This window comes from Nicotiana tomentosiformis, chromosome 6 (assembly GCF_000390325.3).
Source record: "Nicotiana tomentosiformis chromosome 6, ASM39032v3, whole genome shotgun sequence".
Lineage (NCBI taxonomy): Eukaryota > Viridiplantae > Streptophyta > Magnoliopsida > Solanales > Solanaceae > Nicotiana > Nicotiana tomentosiformis.
In genome coordinates, this window is record NC_090817.1 from 130,815,538 (window position 1) to 130,836,671 (window position 21,134).

The 21,134-nt window shown below is 35.2% G+C and overlaps 2 long non-coding RNA genes across 3 annotated transcripts; both read right to left on the minus strand.

Moving 5' to 3' along the window:
* Positions 1-261: 261 nt before the first annotated feature.
* On the minus strand, positions 262-1,660 carry LOC117274284 (uncharacterized). Its single transcript, XR_004504381.2, has 4 exons — positions 1,182-1,660; positions 851-1,081; positions 629-696; positions 262-347 (listed from the first exon to the last, which is right to left on the minus strand). It is a non-coding gene; the product is annotated as an uncharacterized lncRNA (long non-coding RNA).
* Positions 1,661-17,965: 16,305 nt separating this feature from the next.
* Positions 17,966-20,222, minus strand: LOC117281132 (uncharacterized). Of its 2 annotated transcripts, XR_004511752.2 has the most exons (3): positions 18,731-19,817; positions 18,129-18,377; positions 17,966-18,039 (listed from the first exon to the last, which is right to left on the minus strand). It is a non-coding gene; the product is annotated as an uncharacterized lncRNA (long non-coding RNA). The 2 variants fall into 2 exon arrangements; XR_011408859.1 differs by lacking the exon at positions 18,129-18,377 and having other exon boundaries at positions 18,689-20,222.
* Between the last annotated feature and the right edge of the window lie 912 nt (positions 20,223-21,134).

A 21,134-nucleotide genomic window follows, 5' to 3' on the forward strand; every position in this document is an offset into this window, starting at 1 on the left:
TGAAGAGAGAAAGAAACAGACAACATAAAGCAAAAAATCCAACAAAGTGAACGCAACTGCCCAAACCGAACAACAACTGAAATATTGTAATATCATAATGCAGTTGAAGATATTTTTTTGGTTGGGGGGGATGTGGGCGAGGGGAGGATTGAATTTTGAAATATTAGTTTCCGTAAATGGTGTACTGAGATGAAAACTAATGAGTGTTATAGAAGTTTTGCAAAATATAACATGAAGGGTTTGTACTTTGAAAAGGAGGAACAAGAATCTTGTAATTTTTTCAAACTTGCCCGCTTCTTTTTCTTTGTGCCAACTTTACTAACTCTAGTCTTCTTGATTAGGTTAACCTGAGAAGAAATATTAGATTAGTTACTCTGGCAGTTTACAAAATTTACAACTTAAAAAATTATGAATACACGATATAAAAATAGGACAAAGTCATATAATAATTTTTATTTTCTAGTATGATGGTATTGCAATCATAGATCTTTATTTCCCTGATTTAGGCAAGAGTCTTTAACTTGCTCTTTCTTCCAGGTTCTACAAGAAGCTAAATACCTTATGTAGGAGGGTAAAAACATGCTTGATGGAAATCCTACCAATTAACAAAAAGAAAAAAGAAGCTAACTTCTTTACAGCTACAACAAGAATTCCACCATCATCGTCAAACACAAATTTAAAAAATGGAACTCCATCCTTAAGTGTAAGCTGCAGAATATCCTGAAGAGTTGAGCACTGATGCTTTTTCATAAGAACATGCTTACTGTGGTTAGTGGGCAATGTATTATCATTTGAGTTTCCATTCGGAGGTGGACAAGTCTCAGCTATATGCACCCCCTTAGGGCTCAACAATGAGAGGACATATTCATAATCTTTTTTACTGTAAAATAGCCTATATGCTTTGGAATGCTATTTTGAACCTTTACGTAACTGAAGTAAAAATTGACATAGTTAAAACTATACTCTTTGAATGTATGTAGAAAAAGATATAGTTAAAATGAGTTTACGAACTCACCTTTGTGTGAACAACTGAAACATGTGATAATGATTGTTGGTGATCGTCCATTGAGTTATCAAAAACCTATCACAAAAGAGGGAGATTACTACAATTAAAAGAAAACTAAATTACAATATTATCTTAAAAACAATAAATTTTTGCTAAAGAGCACAATACGTTTTACCTGCTTATCACCAGATAATTTCCTATTTGAGCCAATAGTAATACCCAAAGATTCTAGATATGCATATATACCCAACTTTACTTTGTCGTCTATTTTTGCATCCATATCATTTGTTGCTTCAAACATTTATTTCCCCATCGCTTTTATTTCTTCTTTTGCTTCAAATAACTTTTTCTCCGACACTTGTATTTCTTCTTTTGCTTCAGATAATTTTTCTTCCATCTCAATTCTCATAGCGGAGGTAGCTTTTTTCACTTCTATCTCAACCCTTCTATCAAAATCTCTTTGCTCAGCCTGGGATCATTTATATGCAGCGCCATAAACAAAACTTGGAGCTGCTTATTTTCCTAGAGTTCGAACATTTTCATGAGTGTCTGATCCCATAACCTGTGCATACACATCATTAGGAGCACTTCCAGGGACATTTAACTCAAGATTCACCTTAGCAAGTTCATCCATTTCTTTCTTTTGGAAAGAAAAGGTAAAACAATGAAAAGTTAATAAAATTTTATATTGGAAAGAAAGTAATTTTATATTCATAAAGAATAAAAATTTACCATAGTTTCATTAGCTATCTCATTTACTGGTTGTTTATTCTTTCTCGTATGCGTTTCTTCGAACACCTCGATACGACTTGGTTTTACACCATTCTTCTTTATCATCTGTTTAAATAGTAAAAACTTTGTAGCAAATATATTCAAGAAAATAAGTATTGATATATAAATTGCAGAAAGCTTATAGTAATATGGCATGCATTATCTATAATTTGAGAATAACGTTTTCTTCCTGATGTGTGTGGCATAGTCAACTTTCTTCGACTTTCTTCGTTCCACTCGCTCTTTTCCTAGAAATGTTACACGTAATTTTATGTATTAGAGATAATTCATGGCCAAACATTAGATCAAAGAAATGTGGCATTAGAAATGTTACACGTAACATTTGTAATGACCCGACTTCTCATATTGAATATTTACTCTCCTTCTAACTATTTGAAATCTTGAATAGTTTTATATGATGTATTATGACATGTGTAAATCGTTGGTTTTGATTTTAAGGTGTATCGGGATTAGTTCGGAAGAATAAATTTCATGTTGGAAGCCTTTAATTGAAAGAGTTGACCAAATTTAATTTTTTAGTATTCGACCTCGTATTAAAATTTTGATGCTTCCGTTAGAACCGAATAGTAATTTTTAACTTGGGCGTATGTCCGAATTTTGAATTTGGATAGGTCTAGAAGGTTTCAGCACTAATTGGCGAAAGTTGGAAATATTAAGTGGAAAAGGTATCTTAATTTGCATAATACCTACATTTGAACGGGTATAACTCTTATAATGTTAAGATACTTTCCATGAATTTTGTACCTAGAGTGTATCCCTTTGAGTCTAGTTTCCAACACATTAAACTGTTTGTCATTTGGACTTTCCTACTAAAAGTTATGATCAAATTACTAAAGTTAGACCACCTAGTTAATTTGGCGGACAGCGAAGCGAAGCTCGCTTCGCCAGACCAGACGCAGATCTTGTCTTCCCTTGCCTGCAGTGGACAACGAAGTGAGGCACACTTTGCTAGAGTAGACGCATCCCAGCTCTAGCTCTTTTTAAGCCAATTCGGGGTTCATTTTCCCATTTCACTTGGACTGATTTTGGAGCTCTTCTCCAGTCTCTCAAGACCACCAACTCCCCTCTTTTTCAAGGTAAGCAATCCTCATTATCTTGATGTGAAATTCTATTATTTCTACACTAGTATTGATGAAATCTACACATAAAATACTTAGATCTTCAAGAAATTTCTTCAAGAACTCAAAGAAGGGTTTTGCAAGATTTCTTCTAAAAAGATAATCTTACACCCTTAGACTTACATGTATCAATTATTATGAGTATGTGAGCAATAAATAAGTAATAACACTAATTATATGGTGCTTGGGAGCCATAAATACTTAAACTAGATTATTAGGTGTTGTAGAGATTTTATAATAAATTAATTAGCAATAATTGGGTGGATGTGAGTTCATTGATGATTTTAATGGTGCTAAAGAAGGTTGTTTGTAGACAAAGGATGGTTTAGTATCTCTTGTTGGTGGGAAGGATGGATTATTGGATGAAAAAACACCATTACTAGAGGTAGTAATATGCTATGTACTCTAGGTGTTTGATAAAATGCCTAAATGACCAAAAATCTGGAAATGCGCTACTAATATTGGTGCAATTATGTTGCATTATTGTAGATAGAAATTTGTGTAGTGTGGCAGACCATCGTAGTATTATTAAGGGGCGAATTTCATATTTGAGCCGTCCGAAGGTAGCTTCACTCGCGAAGATCATTTAAAGTATTGACTTAGTTTTGTCGAGGTAAGTATCTTGTCTAACCTTGAGTGGGGGAATTACCCCTTAGGCGTTGAGTCTTATGTGGAAATTATGTGATTGAAAATCATGTACGCGAGGTGACGAGTACGTACTTGGTTTATATGTGCAAATTATATCGGTTTAAATTCGTAGACTCCCTTATGTATTAAATTAAAAAATTATTGAAACTTAGTAAATCCTTGATTTGTTATGCCTCATTCCTTGTTTGTCGAGTTTGTATTTTATATGATAAATTGGTGTGATTGCTACTTGGATTTTTATGTGAATTCCGTGTGTTTGTTGATTTGATATTTCTTTGAATTAATTTCATTATATATTTTCCATCTGCAACTAATTAATTAAATAAGCTTAAAAAGAGGCATTTAATAAATTTATTAAAAATTTGGATTAAAGCAAGTGTTGTCCTATGCTGAGTTACTTTTCCATCTATGTTATTGTTTTGAGGTTTTTATACACGTTGTATGGAGCCTTGGGCTATTTGCTTTGAAATTAATTAATTTTTGTTGTATCTTTGGAGTTGGTTGTGGCCGGTGGGCAAATTGTGATATGAATTGTTGTTTTGTGTTGTCGTTTAAACACTCTCCATGATGTTATTTATGCTTCCTACCTTGCTTGTTAATGATATACATGTGCTTGGTAAGGAAGAGTGTAAATCACGAAGGGTGATGTCGTGTCATTTCATATACATTATCATGTGAGGGAGAGTGTAAAGCACGAAGGGTGATGTCATGCCAGTAAAGCACGAAGGGTGATGTCGTGCCATTTCATATATATTATCATGTGAGGGAGAGTGTAAAGCACGAAGGGTGATGACGTGCCATTTGAGAGTGTAAAGCACGAAGGGTGATGCCATGCCATTTCAATTATATTATCACTTGAGGATGAGAGTAAAAGCACGGAGGGTGATGTCGTGCCATTATTTTTATATTATTATATGTTCATGGCACGAAGGGTGTTTCCGTGCAGACGAGGACAAGAGATATACATTATATTATGATATCTTTTCGCTGTGTATACATTCATGTCTTTATCTTGATATACTATTGTGCACCTATGTTTTCTATGTGACTTGTAGTCGTTGTTGCTTCCTGTGTGCCTCTCACTTTATTTCTTTTATTGTTATTGGCATTTTCCCACCTAGTTGGTACTGTTATATATATGCTCTCTGAGAAAGAGATAAATGCACGAAGGGTATTGTCGTGCCAATTGATTTGATCTCTCTCTCTCTCTCTCTCTCTCTCTCTCTCTCTCTCTCTCTCTCTCTCTCTCTATATATATATATATATATATATATATATATATATATATATATATATATATATATATATATATATATATCGGTAAGAATGAGACAAGTGCACGAAGGTATTACCGTGTCATTGATGTGATATGTTGAATATACACGTATGTGTGTGTGTGTGTGTGTGTGTGTGTGTGTGTGTGTGTGTGTGTGTGTGTGTATATATATATATATATTTGGTGAGAATGAGACAAGTGCATGAAGGTATTGTCGTGCCATTTGATGTGATAATTTGAATATCAAATGCACCAGAAAAGTTAAATGAGGTATTACATGGTGACTATTTAATTGAAATAATTATATTCGAAAGATATTTATTTGAAAGAATTATATTCGAAATATATTTATTTGAAATAATTATATTCGAAATATATTTATTTGAAAGAATTATATTCGAAAGATATTTATTTGAAAGAATTATAATTGAAAGATACATATTTGAAGGAAGTATATTCGAAACAGATTTATTGGAAAGAATTATATTCTAGAGACTTTTATTGAAAAACTTATAGATAAAAGATGTATATTTTGAAGGACTTGATTATTGGTTATACTTGTGTTTGTTGTTTGTTTGTGCAATATTTATGGTGTTCCTGTTGCCATGTTATTTATGTCACAAGTTGATTATTATTTCCATCACTACTATTTATTTTCTATTATTTTTGTATGCTATATTGCACAAGTTATTTGACTAGTGACTGTCTTGACTGTACCTCGTCACTACTCCACCGAGGTTAGCCTTGATACTTACTGGGTACCGACTGTGGTATACTCATACTACATTTCTGCATATTTTTATGCAGAGCCAGGTATTGAAGATATCGGATTCGGGCAGAGATTAGAGTGTGATCGCAAGGATTCAAGGTAGGACTGCTTGGTCGTCGCAATCCCTTGGAGTCTTTTCATTATATTGTACTATCAATTCTTATTCGAATAGTATTGTATATTCGATCCTCGAGATTATTGCATGTATTCAGTTAGAGTTCGTGACTCCGTATTACAAGTCTTGGGAGGTTGTTGAATATTTCCGCTGTTAGTGTTGACACTTGTATTGAAATTAAAAAAAAATGGCTCGAAATGAAATTGTAATCGGCTTACCTAGTCTTAGAGACTAAGTGCCATCACGACGCCTATGGTGGGATTTTGGGTCGTGACAAGTTGGTATCAGAGCACTAGGTTCATAGGTTCTACGAGTCATGAACGAGTTTAGTAGAGTCTTGCGGATCAGTTTAGAGACGACTGTACTTATCTTCGAGAGGCTACAAAACTGTTAGAAATTTTTTACTTCTTTCATTCTTGTTGTGCGGAATTTGTTAATTTTGGAGTTTGAGCCTTTGTATCTCTATTCTCTCACAGATGGTGAGGAAACGCGCTACCGGGTCAGCTGAGCAGACACCCGCATATTCTGCTTGGGCTGCAAGAGGTCGGGGCAGAAGTAGAGGTCATGGTAGAGGTCGGGGATGGGCGCGTGCCACAGTTAGAGCACTTGTCAGAGTAGCAGTTGAGAAGCTGCCAGTAGCTCCGGTTGAGGGACAAGCACCAGAGACACCTGTTGTTACCCCCAAACTTCAGGAAACTTTAGCACAGTTCCTGAACATATTTGGTATATTGACCCAGGAAGGATTGATCTGCGTTTCGCCAAATATTTCACATATTAGGAGAGGAGTTCAGACTCCTACCACCCATACTCCAGAGCAGCATGTTCATATTAGTTAGGTTTCGGGTATAGTACCTGGACATCCTATTATTCCGGTTCAGCCTGAGTTCAGGCCAGAGGCTATCAAAAGAAGAATAAAAGAGACTTGAGAGTCTTAAGAAGTATAGTCCACCTACTTTCAGTGGCGCAACTACCGAGGATGCCCAGGGATTTCAATGTCACTGTATTCTCCGCATCATGGGAATTGTGGAAGTGAGCGGAGTTGCCTTTACTACATTTAGCTGTTAGGATCAGCGTATCAATGGTGGCAAGTTTATGAAGAGGATAGACCAGCCGATGCAATACCACTAACTTGGGCTTAATTTTCGGAGATGCTTTTTTTTTTGGGAAAGAGTTTGTTCCCTAGACTCTCCGGGATACGTAGTACACATAATTTGAACGATTGCGTCAGGACACCATGACGGTGTCAGAATATGCCATCAAGTTTGGTAAGTTGGCCCGTCATACTCCTACTTTGGTTCCTACAGTCAGAGAGCGAGTCTACGGATTCATTAAAGGACTCAATTATGATCGTAAAATTTTGTACGACTCGGGAGCTACAAGCCGATACTTCATTTAGGCTAGTGGTAGAAATTGCCAAGATGTTAGAACGTGTTCGGGGTGGAAGACGGGCGGGTAGAGGGCATCCAAGAGGTGGAGGCCCGACCCATTGATATATTTGCTATGGTATGGGTGAGGTCACTACACCAGATAGTGTCGTTACAAGTACGATCTCGAGTTATTATAAAGTAACTATTTTCTTACCGTGATTCGGTTTTGAGTATCGAGGCAAGTCCTCCTAATATGCTCCACTCATGAAAGAGCTTTGTAATCCTGAAATTTACTTATGTGTATACTCATGTTGGGAGATTATATGGAGATAGTTATGTCTATCATTATGTGTTGGTCACTAAAAATAGTTGTGAGGCTAAAAGTGACTTTTGTTAATCATTTCGGTGAGTTTGATGTATTTTCTGGATAATTGATTTCAATTATGAATTATATGCCCTACCGGTATGAGGGTTCATTATGTGTTGTTAGGAGTTATTTTTGTGTTACTCTAGCAGGTGGATAGGGCCAATTATAGGGGAGACTCTGCTGAAATTTCTGAAAAATTTGGGAGTTAAAAAAAATTTGGGAGGTTGAGATGTGCGAAATAAGAGATAAGTTATGTTATGTGTTTGAGGGCGGACTCTACTTCTCATTTGAGGATGAATGATCCTAAGTGGGGGAGAATGTAACACCTCGAAAAATTTTGAAGTACTTAAGCTCTATTAAGAAAGTTGATGTGTGCGTAGGCACGAGTTGCTATAGCCAGTTGAGACTAATACCGTGCGTTGATGTAAAAATCAGACTTTTAAAAAATATTTGAAGTGTAAGAAATTTGGTCTTAAAGTTTACAAATATGGATAAAAGGAATAATCTCAATTGAGTTGGTGTTGTCGGGCTTATGTCAAATGCGGTAACGTAGGATTAACCGCGAGTATATGTGTAAAAGTAAAATCATCAATTTGGTAACCTTAGAATAAGTCTCAGCATGTTTGAGGACGAACGTTTGTTTAAGAGGTGGAGAATGTAATAACCCGACTTCTTGTTTTGAACATTTACGCTCCTTACAACTATTCGAAGTCTTGAATAGCTTCATATGATGTATTATGACGTGTGTGAATCGTCGTTTTGATTTTCAGGTATTTCGGGATTAGTTCGGAAGAATAAATTCCATGTTGGAAGCCTTAAGTTGAAAGAGTTAACCAAATTTGACTTTTTAGTATTCGACCTCGTATCGAAATTTTGATGGTTCCGTTAGAACCAGATGGTAATTTTGAACTCGGGCGTATGCTCAAATTTGCATTTGGATAGGTCTAGAAGGTTTCAACACTAATTGGCGAAAGTTGGAAATATTAAGTGGAAAATGTGTCTTAATTTGTACAACACCTACATTTGAATGGGTATAACTCTCATAATGTGAAGATACTTTCCATGAATTTTGTATCTAGAGTGTAGCCCTTTGAGTCTAGTTTCCAACGCATCAAACCATTTGTCATTTGGACGTTCCTACTAAAAGTTATGATCAAATTACTAAAGTTAGACCACCCAGTTAATTTGGCGGACAGCGAAGCGAAGCTCGCTTCGCCAGACCAGACGCAGATCTTGTCTTCCCTTGCCTGCAATGGACAGCAAAGTGAGGCACACTTCGCAATAGTAGACGCGCCCCAGCTCCAGCTCTTTTTAAGCCAATTCAGGGTTCATTTCCCCATTTCACTTAGACGGATTTTGGAGTTCTTCTCCACTCTCTCAAGACCACCAACTTCTCTCTTCTTCAAGATAAGCAATCCCATTATCTTGATATGAAATTTCATTATTTTTATACTAGTATTGATGAAATCTACACATAAAATACTTAGATCTTTAAGAAATTTTTCAAGAACTCAAAGGAGGGTTTTGCAAGATTTCTTCCAAAAAGGTAATCCTACACCCTTAGACTTACATGTGTTGACACCCAATTTTATCCATCCTTACTCCATATTATTCTAATGAGCTACTACTTTATTTAAGTGTCATAGTAATATTTATAGCATATTTTACGTATCACTACTTTATTTATTTTTTTAATTTTATTATATTTTTTCGCTGCATATTTTATTATTTAAATAATTAGCTTTTGGTACTATAAAACGTTATAGTTTATTTAAGCATATTTATGCATTTGTTTTAAGGTTTATATCTCATTCATGCATTTTACTAATTATTTATTATATTGATACTATATTGTTATGGCATTTTTAATTAAAATAATAGCTCATTATACTTGTCCATTAATTATTCCTTTTCTTTAAATTCCCAAATAGAATTCCCGTCAACTTCGTCGTTGGACTCCTCCATCTTATTAATCCATCTTGGTTTCATAATTTTATTTTTATAATATTTTTTCCTTTCTCTTATTATTTGTTTCTTTTTTCAGTACCTACCTAACTACGATTACCATACAAATCTTTTTTTGCACCGTTGCAGATTCTCATACAAGATTCCTAAAGTTTTGCTCTAATCTTTCCTACTATGTTTGTTACACGCAGCACATTTCCCATACATTTACACATATTCATCCTTTTTTGGGGAGGATTTAATTTGGTAAGAAAATTAGAATCCCCTTTGATCTGTTGAAATTTGAACGAAATCTTTGCCTCAACTTCTAGCTATAAATAGCATGCTCTTGAGCTGATTGGGGAGCACTTTCACCACTGTTATTTACCACCCCTATAACACTTTTCAGCGAGAGACATTATAATTATGATTTCTTGGGTCTTAAAAAAAAAAAAAAAAAAAAAAAACGACTATAAGCCGAGTCAAAGTTTGTTTCTTTTCATTCCACTTGATATAACTACTACCCGAAACTTTTAGATGTTCTGGTGATTTTTGAAGTCTCGAGGATAAGGTTATATTTCTTATTGTTGCTGCTCAAAGTTCATTGCTGTGATTGTTTGGCTTATTTTCTGTCGAAAACTCTGTTCGCGAGCTATTTATTTGGATTTCTGGTTGTCTTATTAATTCGGCACTTCGCGAACTGGTTAGTTTTCGTGAACAACGCATTATGATTCTTTCGTGTGCTAGTTGTTGTTAGAATAGACTAGTAATCTTCTTTAATCTTTGTCCCTTTTTATCTTCTTTTGCGTGTTATTCACACGTGGTTATGCTGAATGTCGTGCGGCATTCCTTTGAAATGCATACCAAATTAAAGCCCAGGTACGTCTCTTAATCTCTGTATGTGCACAATCCGGTGTGCTTAAACATGTTATCTGCCATAAGCGATTAATCTTTAATTGTCTAGGAGCATGTCTATAGGATATTAATCTTTAGGCATCATTCCTATAAAAGACTAATCTAGACAACTCGCAATCAATAACCTGCAATGTTTGAAGCCATGTTATAACTATCCTTTGTTTAGGTTGAATGATTAAAGAACCTTAGTTAATTGCTAGAGCTCCTGCCTTTAGGAATCAAAGGCAAATGAAGTCGACAATCTGTTTGTGGCAAAGTCTAATTCCATTCTGAAGTTTATCTGCAACTATTTGTATTTCGTTCTAAACTCATTCCCTTTTCCATAAGCATATTTAAAATCTGGAGTTTTCTTTTATGTTAGTTTTAAAAAAATCTGAGGTCAGCTTTGCAAATATTTTGGCGGTTTGGCCTTATCATTTAGTTAAGTTTTGCTTTACTAGTATACTTGTCGCATTTGTCTTTATAAGTTTTTAATGAGTAATATTTTACTTGTGCCTTTACAAATAATCAGTCATGCTTACTATTTTAAAACGTCCTTTTAAAATACTTGTTTTCAGTTAAATTTGCTTCAACTTATTTCAAATCTTGAGTATTATATCAAATAACTTAGTTTATTTTAAGAGCCCATATAATTGTTCATTTTACTAATTATTTAATAAATTTGGAGGCCAACATGAGCCATTTCTTGCCTTGTATGCTATATGATCGAATCTTTACCTATTTGCCTTATGTGACGCTTAGCTAAATCAAATGTAGTAACCTTAGCTTTTATTTGGATCTAGAACTTCCTTTTAGATAGTGTCTAACACCTCGTGGACTGTAGGAATGGGACGGGTAGACCTATTAAGACACGATATAGAATCAACTAGTGCGCTTTAGATAACAACTTAAAGATAGTAATGAGGGTAGCGGACATGATACACAAATTGCCCGAATAGCCATTGAACTTTTGGCTATAAAAGTCTTAGCAAGCTTTGCACGAGAGTTGATCCATTAAGCGTAAAAACTTAGGTCCCCTTTTATGTAATTAAATATCCTTCCATGATATAATATTCGTTACAATCCTTACACATCCTTAAATTCTTTCTATGACTAGATTTAAGTAATTATTTTTTTTTAATTGATTTACATACTTGACCGCCTAGGATTAATTAACAACTTATCAACCTACAACCTAGTTTAACCCAATAATCCCGCATAGTTTAAAATTCGGTTGGGAACCACAGTTGTGGACCTCGAAGAGTGTCTAACACCTTCTCTTTGAGGTAATTTGAGCCCTTACCCGATCTTTGATGGCGTTGACTAGTCAAGCAAAGTTATTTGCATAATAGGTGCCCTAACGCACCTTAAAATCGTTAGGTGGCGACTTTCCTCTTTTAATACCCTCCCATTTAAAAGAGTTGTCACACGTCAAAGCCCGCTCTCGCGAGAAAATAAGGTGCGACAACATGTATGGATTATTATGAGTATGTGAGCAATAAATAAGTATTAAGACTTATTGGATTGTGCTTGGGAGCCATAAATACTTAAACTAGATTATTGAGTGTTGTAGATATTTTGTAATGAATTAATTAGCAACAATTGGGTGGATATGAGTTCATTGATGATTTTACTGGTGCTGAAGAAGGTTGTTTGTAGACAAATGATGGTTTAGTATCTCTTGTTGGTGGGAAGGAGGGATTATTGGATGAAAAAACACCATTACTAGAGGTAGTAATATGCTATGTACTCTAGGTGTTTGATAAAATGCCTAAATGACCAAAAATCTGAAAATTTGTTACTAATATTGGTGCAACTGTGTTGTATTGTTGTATATTGAAATTTGTTTAGTGTGGCGGACCATCATAGTATTATTAAGGAGCAAATTTCAGATTTGAGCCGTCCGGAAGTGGCTTCACTCGCGAAGATCATTTAAAGCATTGACTTAGTTTTGTCGTGGTAAGTATCTTGCCTAACCTTGAGTGGGAAAATTACCCCTTAGGCATTGAGTCTTATGTGAAAATTGTGTGATTGAAAATCATGTACGCGAGGTGATGAGTACGTACTTGGTTTATTATATGTGCAAATTATATCGGTTTAAATTCGTAGACTCCCTTATGTATTAAATTGAAAAATTATTGAAACTTAGTAAATCCTTGATTTGTGATGCCTCATTTCTTGTTTGTCGAGTTTGTATTTTATATGATAAATTGGTGTGAATTCCACTTGAATTTTATGTGAATTCCGTGTGTTTGTTGATTTGATATTTCTTGGAATTAATTTCATTATATATTTTCCATCTGCAACTAATTAATTAAATAAGCTTAAAAAGAGGCGTTTAATAAATTTATTAAAAATTTGGATTAAAGCAAGTGTTGTCCTATGCTGAGTTACTTTTCCATCTATGTTATTGTTTTGAGGTTTTTATACACGTTGTGTGGAGCCTTGGGCTATTTGCTTTGAAATTAATTAATTTTTGTTGTATCTTTGGAGTTGGTTGTGGCCGGTGAGCAAATTGTGATATGAACTGTTGTTTTGTGTTATCGTTTAAACACTCTCCATGATGTTATTTATGCTTCCTACCTTGCTTGTTAATGATATACATGTGCTTGGTAAGGAAGAGTGTAAATCACGAAGGGTGATGTCGTGTCATTTCATATACATTATAATGTGAGGGAGAGTGTAAAGCATGAAGGGTGATGCCATGCCATTTCATATACATTATCATGTGAGGGAGAGTGTAGCCGTGCCATTTCATATACATTTTCATGTGAGGGAGAGTGTAAAGCACGAAGGGTGATGTCGTGCCATTTCAATTATATTATCACGTGAGGATAAGAGTAAAAGCACGAAGGGTGTTTCTGTGCAGGCGAGGACAAGAGACATACATTATATTGTGATATCTTTTCGTTGTGTAACGACCTAACCTGTTATTTTGAGCATTTACACTTCGCTCAGTAGTTTACGGGCATGAGTAGTTCCGTATGTGAATCGTCGGTTTTGGTTTTTAAGTTATTCGGGACTAATTTTGAAGAATGATTCTCATCTAGTGAGCTTTAAATTTGAAAGAGTGGACCAAGTTTGACTTTTTAGCATTTGTCCTTGGATTGGAATTTTGATAGTTTAGTTAACTTCGTTAGGTGATTTTGGACTTAGGAGCGTGTCCGGATCGTGATTTGGAGGTCCATGGTTGAATTTGGCTCGAAATGGCGAAAGTTGAAATTTTGGAAAGTTTGACCGGGAGTGGACTTTTTGATATCTGGGTCGGATTCTGATTTCGAAAGTTTGAGAAGGTCTGTAATGTCAAATGTGACTTGTGTGCAAAATTTTAGGTCAATCGGACGTAATTTGATAGGTTTCGGCATCGGTTGTGGAAGTTTGAAGTTTCAAAGATCATTGAATTTGAATTGAGGTGTGATTCATCGTTCCGATGTTATTATGTGTGTTTTGAGGCCTCGAGTAGGTTCGTGTTATGTTATGGGACTTGTTGATATATTTGGACGTGGTCCCAAGAGGCCCGGGTGAGTTTCGGACGGGTTTCGGGCTATTTGTTTTCCTTCATTCTTCAGTGTTGGTTATGTTGATGTTTGGTGCACCTAGTGTTCTTCGCGATCGCGGACTGAGGGATGCGATCGTGTAAGGGTAAAATTGAGGCTGAGTGTTTCTTCGTCGAGTTCGCGAATATAGGTCCGCGTTTGCATAGGTTACTGCAGATCGAGCATCGCATTCGCGTAGGTGTGCACGCGTTCACATTGTAGAGTTGAGCTGGGGCAGGTCTTCATGGCTTCTTCATCGCGTTCGCGAACCTGGGGCCGCGTTCGCGTAGGTTCTTTTCGAGACTGAGCAGTTGGTGCTTCACGATCGCATAGCTTATTATGCGATCGCGTAGTGTATTTTCAGGGGCAGTGCATTTTTTTCTTCGTGATCGCGAGGGTATTTCCGCGATCGCGATTCATTGATTCGCTCAGTGATTATAAAGTACTCTATTTCGAGGGTTTCGACCATTTTTACATTTTGGGAGCTATGAAGCTCGGATTGAGGCGATTCTTGGAGCAATTTTTATCACAAGGATTGGGGTAAGTGTTCTCTACTTGGTTTTGGTTATATTTCATGAATCTATCTTCATTTTTAGTATTTAGATTGTGAATTTTAAAGAGGAAATTTGGGGGGAGGGGGGGGGGAGGGGTGGCCTAAAGTTTCATAATGTGAATTTTTGAGTTTTGAACATCGAATTGGAGTCGGATTTGAGTGAAACCAGTATGGTTAGACTCATAATTGAATGAGTTGTTGGATTTTATAAATTTTGTCGGGTTCTGAGGTGCGGGCCCGGATTGGATTTTTGGCCCATTTTTTGGGCTTTTGATTCAAGATTTGATCTTTTTCGATCGGGATTGTTTTCTTGGGCTTTATTTGATGTATTTGAGTTGCTTTTGGCTAGTTTTGAGCCGTTCGGAGTTCGCTACGCATGTGATGGCATCCTTGGAGCATCGCTTGGCTTTCTTGACATTGGTATTGGCTTGTTCGAGGTAAGTAACTCTTCTAATCTTAGAGCTGAGGATATGAAACCTGAATATACGTGTTATGTGTTTGATTTTGGAGGTGACGCACATGCTAGGTGACAGGCGTATGGGCGTGCACCGTGTGAACTATGATTTCCGTTATTTTTGTGGTACTGTGTAGTTACCTGAACTTGTCTGAAATCATGAAATCTCTACGTACTAGAGTTATCGAGCTGTGATTATGTTAGAAATTATGTCTAGGCTACATGCTTATCCTATTGGGACCCATTGAGGTCATTTCTGTTGTTGAGTAATCTGCTTTCATTGCATTACATACTCAGTCATACACATTCACATGCTTAACATATCTCAGTCTCTGTTGTTATTTATTGATGCATCATATCATTATTTTCGGGTTGGTATCATGACATTGTGAGCCCGAGAGACTGGAGAGATTGATGACTGAGTGAGGCCGAGGTCCTGGTTGTGAGGATGATTATGGGATTGGGCTGCGCACCGCAGCGGGTCAGATTGGCTTACTATAGCACGCGAGTTATCCGTGTAGCACGTGAGTTGTCCGTGCGATTCCAGATATTGATATTATGGCACATGAGTTGTCAGTGCAGCACGTAAGTTGTCCGTGCGGATTATAGCGCTTGGGTTGTAGAAGCCCCTCCGGAGTCTGCACACCCCCAGTGAGCGCAGGTACCTACTGAGTACGAGTGCCGAGTGCTGAGTGACTAGGAGGACGGAGTGAATTGATACTCTAAGAGTATGCATATGATCTTTATCACTGATTTGCATTGCATCTGGCATGTGCACTTGACATCCAGGCAAAGAGATGCATTTTTCCTCATGTTGTATGGTATGACATCATTCATGACTTTTTACACACATTGATATGTGGGCATAGAGAGGTATTTCACACTTGCTATCTGGAAAGAAAATAAAATATCTTATTTATTGTGGAAAGGATATTTGGAAAAATTACAGTTTTCAAACTTACTCGTATTTTTGGCTTTTTCGGTAAAAGATTTGAGCCTTTTATTTCTGAGATACTCGTTTGTTTCTTGTACTATGCTGTTATGAGCTGTTGTAAAATATTAATGTTGGACCCGACCTTTTTGTTAGCTCGTCACTACTTTCAACCTAAGGTTAGGTTTGTTACTTATTGAGTACATGGGGTCGGTTGTACTCATACTATACTTCTGCACCTTGCGTGCAGATATTGACTGATGACATTGCTGTGATCGACGGGAGCCAGCATTGAAGATGTACCTGCGTCCCGGTTGTAGCTACCTCTTATTCATGGTAGCCTTAGATCTATAAAACTCTGTTAATGTATTTTTCAAACAGATGATGTATTTACTTCATTTCCGCTTTCTAAGCTCTATTCTTAGAAGCTCATGATCTGTACTGCCAGTCCTTGGAAAATGTATAAGATTCAGATAGTTTCTTTACTTAATTTCTTTATTAACTGTTATTGGAATTGGTTAGTGGTTAACTGGCTTACCTAGCGGGTTGGTTAGGTGCCATCACGACTAGTTGAATTTTTGGGTCGTGACATGTTGTGTATACATTCATGTCTTTATCTTGAGATGCTATTGTGCACCTATGTTTTCTATGTGACTTGTAGTCGTTGCTGCTTCCTGTATGCCTCTCACTTTATTTCTTTTATTGTTATTGGCATTTTTTCACCTAGTTGGTACTGTTATATGTATGCTCTGTGAGAAAGAGATAAATGCACGAAGGGTGTTGTCGTGCCAATTGATTTGATCTTTCTCTCTCTCTCTCTCTCTCTCTCTCTCTCTCTCTCTCTCTCTCTCTCTCTCTCTCTCTCTCATATATATATATATATATATATATATATATATATATATATATATATATATATATATATATATATATATATATTTGATGAGAATGAGATAAGTGCACGAAGGTATTGTCGTGCCATTTGATGTGATAATTTGAATATATTTCTCACACCAGGAAAGTTAAATGAGGTGTTACATGATGACTATTTAATTGAAAGAATTATATTCGAAAGATATTTATTTGAAAGAATTATATTCGAAAGATATTTATTTGAAATAATTATAATTGAAAGATATTTATTTGAAAGAATTATATTCGAAATATATTTATTTGAAAGAATTATATTCGAAAGATATTTATTTGAAAGAATTATAATTGAAAGATACATATTTGAAGGAAGTATATTCGAAACATATTTATTGGAAAGGATTATATTCTAGAGACTTTTATTGAAAACCTTATAGATAAAAGATGTATATTTTGAAAGACTTGATTATTGGTTGTACTTGTGTTTGTTGTTTGTTTGAGCAATATTTATGGTGTTCATGTTGCCATGCTGTTTATGTCACAAGTTGATTATTGTTTCCATCACTGCTATTTATTTTCTATTATTTTTGTATGCTATATTGCACAAGTTATTTGACTAGTGATTGTCTTGACTGTACCTCGTCACTACTCCACCGAGGTTAGTCTTGATACTTACTGGGTACTGACTGTGATATACTCATACTACACTTCTGCACATTTTAATGCAGAGTCAGGTATTGGAGATATCGGATTCGGGCAGAGATTAGAGTGTGATCGCAAGGATTCAAGGTAGGATTGCTCGGTCGTCGCAGTCCCTTGGAGTCTTTTCATTATATTGTACTATCAATTCTTATTCGAATAGTATTGTATATTCGATCCTTGAGATCATGCATGTATTCAGTTAGAGTTCGTGACTCCGTATTAATAGACTTGGGAGGTTGTTGAATATTTTCACTGTTAGTGTTGACACTTGTATTGAAATAAAAAAAAATGGCTCGAAATGAAATTGTAATCGGCTTACCTAGTATAAGAGACTAAGTGTCATCACGACGCCTGTGGTGGATTTTTGGTCGTAAAGGAATTACAGAGGAAAAACATAAAAATATTTAAAGGAAAAAGTATGATCCGCATACGGAATGCGCTAATAGCATGTGCTAAGTGCAAGAGAAGAAGATGTTTGATGCTCAGAGAATACATTTGCTTCATTAGAGCTCCAATAATGAACTAATGCACGTCACTAGTCTTCTTCTAACCTGTCTGGACGTTTAGCTAAGCGCTCAATATCATTGTTGTAATGCTCATAACCAATCATTTTTTCTTCATGCTTCCATTCTTTCCATTTAGATCCAAGCGATATCATCAACATACGTCTCATATCCTCAGTTGCATCAGTATTTTCCTGCAAACACCAACATATAACACATGCATAAAAGCATAAAATCAATAAGCATCTTAGTATATAACTTTTTCCTTTATTTTTCTAAGCACCTTAATATGAGCCCATATCCTATTCTTGTACAGTTTAGGCACAAGCCTCCAATCTTTATGATTTAAGGGAGTTAAAATGCCATTTCGTACTATGACTCCAAGTTTTGAACTCAATCTAGTTGCATCAGGTCCAATAACTTAGTTAAGATCATTCAATTCAACATGTAAAATGCCACCATTTTTTCCATCCCGAGTGCATCATAGTAGGACATCTAGGTCGCTTAGATTGCTCTTCACTAGCACTAGAGTCTGCAATAACCAAATATAAAAAAAAGGGTAATCTATAACTAGTAAAACTCAATTAATTCTTCTTTTTCTTTTTTTAAAAATTCACATATAAACACTCCATTAATACCAAGGGATTAGAATAATAAAGTGATAGAGGAAAAGTTGTCAGAAATGAAGTATATATATTTTTGGAAAAAGAACCTAGAACAATACAGGTAAACTTGAAAACAAAGATAATAATAATTTTCTATAGGAGGCTACTTATGAAAAAGTGTACAAATACACAGAGTGTAACTATTCAAGAAAGATAAGATATTATACAGAATAAGTACCTAGGAAATTTTCTGTTTCATATGAATCATTTCTTGATTTACCAGATCGAATAGCTTGTCCTTCATTTTGTGGCCAGTTTTGAGGTGGTTGAGGCATCGCCGCACCTCCCATTTGTTCTTCTTGTTGCTCCGAAAAATCAGGTAGAAGCATTTCCTGGCTGAAATTTCTCTGTCTTTTTCTTGCCATCACAACAAAGTTGCTCAAAAATTATAGTTCCTGCAAAATTAAAAAATATTTTTTACTATCCAAACGTATAAAATAATATCAAACTAGCAAGCCAAACAAAAAAACACATACGCATATGAGATTTAAACAACTAAAAAGCATAACAAGAAATCCCTAACTCGATGAGCTATGTTCAATAACAATCTTTACTAAAATAGTGACAAAAATAATAAAAGTAACTAAAATATGTCGTCTTCTTCATCATATGTTTTATTACTTTCCAAAGTAAGTGGGTCAATTTCTATTTCCGGCACACCTTCTCTAACCCATTTAATATCCTCTTCATTCATTTTCAAATATAGTATCATCCAACTGTTGTTCGGGCCACAATTTCATGTGCTCTTCTATTTGCTCATTTGCTGGTTTGTTTTCACCTAAATTATAAAAATTTCTTGGTTTAATTTCAACTACAATCTCCATTCTTTTGTCATTGGATGATGGACATAAAACACATGTTGAGCTTGAGAAGCAAAGATGAAAGGTTCATTTGACGGGTGCTGCCTTTTGTAGAGTAGCTGAGAAAAATTAACAAGAGTAAATTCATAATCATCTTCCACAATAAGCTCCTTATTGTTGTCCACCCATTCGCATCTAAATAGTATAAACTTGAGGTTTGCGGTATAATACAACTCAATTATGTCTGTGAGAATTCCATTAAAGGTGACTTATGCTAATAGGAAGAAAATTCTGTGTAAAGTAAAAGAGAAACAGAAATGCATAGGAAAAAAAAATTAAATCCAAGCCCACTGAAGGAACTTAATCCCCTTCTAGTACCCGAGATTTAGAATTATTTCCTCCCAGGATAGAACAGATTATCCACATTGATGTAGCGGTACCTCAAACCCCAGTGTTTCAGCGAACACAATAAGGCGAAGCAAATCATGACACTTATATTTTGTTTTGGAAAAATAATGCAAAGAAAATAGAAGAATTTCAGAATTTCCGAATGTATAAAAATGAGGCCAAACCTCTAAATATATAAACACTAAAAGGATAAGATGAAGAGGTGCAATTAAAGTGGCGTATTTTCCTATTAGTAAAAACCCAACAAATACTCGCTAGACGCGTCCTCTCTGATGTCAGTTACTTGTATAGTTTTCAGATTTTCAGTTTCACACCCCAAAATATACAAGAACCCATGGAGATATATATCAAAGTTATTTATAAGAAAATAGTCCCAAAAATGAAAAGGAAAAAAAAAAAGAAAAAGAGATAAATATGTGTAATGACTCATATAGAAACATATCCCCTTTCCGGGGCTATATATCATCAATTCAAAGAGAGAAACTATAGATAATTATTAATAAGTTTGCTAATTTGTCATCACAAGATAACCGTTCTAAAATTATGGCCGGTTGCTGACAACCTATTGTGGTTGTTGGAGTAATCTAGGGGACTCTCAACCATTGTGTGGACAAGTGTTAGAGATAAGGACAAATTTATTTACTTTGCTAATGGTATGGGTATATTTAGACGGAAAATATAACGGAGGGTAAAATAAGGTTAAAGTAGTGAGATGACATGTCATGTAGTGTCCACCTTATTCAAAATTCAAATGTCAGGCCACAGTGGAGCTCCGTTAGAAATGGAAGTAAATTTGATAACTTTTTTAATGATGAGGATATATTTAGACGAAAAGTATAATGGAGAGTAAATATAAACTATTTATAATAGAAACGGATAAATGAATTATGTTGTTTTTTTGCAAGGACCTTGGCCATTAGGTATAGTCGAATAAAATGTATTACTTCCATTATAGACTCATAATCTATATGATACCACTTGAACTTTTTTGTGTTTTCTTGGTTATAATCTTGATATTTATTTAGTATATTGCAATAACAAATTTGAAAAACTCATCGATGTAGAGTGATTTATCAATTTAGCTTTCAACTGGTTCTGTTTATTATATTTTATTGATTGAATAACTAAATCAATCTGAATTTAAAAACTATAAGTTTGACTTTAGGACTTGTTGATCATTTTGAACCTACTTGACCATCTGATCACAATCTCACTTAGTTTCAGGAGTATTCATTTTAATTTGCTCCATTTTAGATGACATGTATAACTATGTACGGTATAATTTTCCTCCATATACATTCATTTCTTCTTCTTTTTTTCATGAGTTTGAGATTTCACTTTTTAATTTTATATCAGTTTCTTTGGTTTATTTACTACTTCATGTTTGATTGATTCGTAATTTAGAAGAAAAAAAAG